Consider the following 706-nt stretch of genomic DNA (forward strand, 5'->3'; position numbering starts at 1 on the left):
CCCGCGTAAATTGCTGCGTATATGGTAAAACTTCTAGAATCGAAGAGGGGGTAACCCCTCCCTTTTTTTTCCAAGAATTGCGAACGTGTCGCGACACGTTTTTTTTCTACGTACTTTCTTTGTTCGCGGTAACTCCTCCCCTTTTTCCAAGAATTGCGAACGTGTCGCGACACGTTTTTTTTGCGTATTTTCTTTGTTCGCGAGTATTATAAATGTTTATACGTTATGGCTTATACAACGACGACGACGGTGACGACTTTGATGCTTTTTCCCAAGAATATTTCCAATATTTAGTTTCTTCCTTTTTCTTCGGCTAAGTACTTTGCGATTCTTTCTGCAAGAGAGGTTCCCTTTCGCTCGGAGACCCCTCTCGCTCGACAAATTATCGATGCAGATAACCTCTTACTCGGTCCATGTCTTAACGCCCGTAATCGAAATTTATAATTGACCGAAAAAAGCCTTATACACTGCCTATATACGTTTATACGTACACGTTTATACATACGTTTAAACGCACACGTTCGTACATACGCGTTTATACGTTATGGCCTATATACACTACGCAAAAAAATTAAAGGATCACTTAAGTCCACCTCAAAAATATGACAAAATTCAGAAGAATGTAACTTCGTAAAAAATGATCATAACGAGATTTTTATAAAAGCATTTTAAAGCTTGAAATCTCTACTTTTGAAATCGGTAATTG

Source organism: Trachymyrmex cornetzi, unplaced genomic scaffold (genome assembly GCF_001594075.2).
Source record: "Trachymyrmex cornetzi isolate Tcor2-1 unplaced genomic scaffold, Tcor1.1 scaffold239, whole genome shotgun sequence".
NCBI classification, from domain to species: domain Eukaryota; kingdom Metazoa; phylum Arthropoda; class Insecta; order Hymenoptera; family Formicidae; genus Trachymyrmex; species Trachymyrmex cornetzi.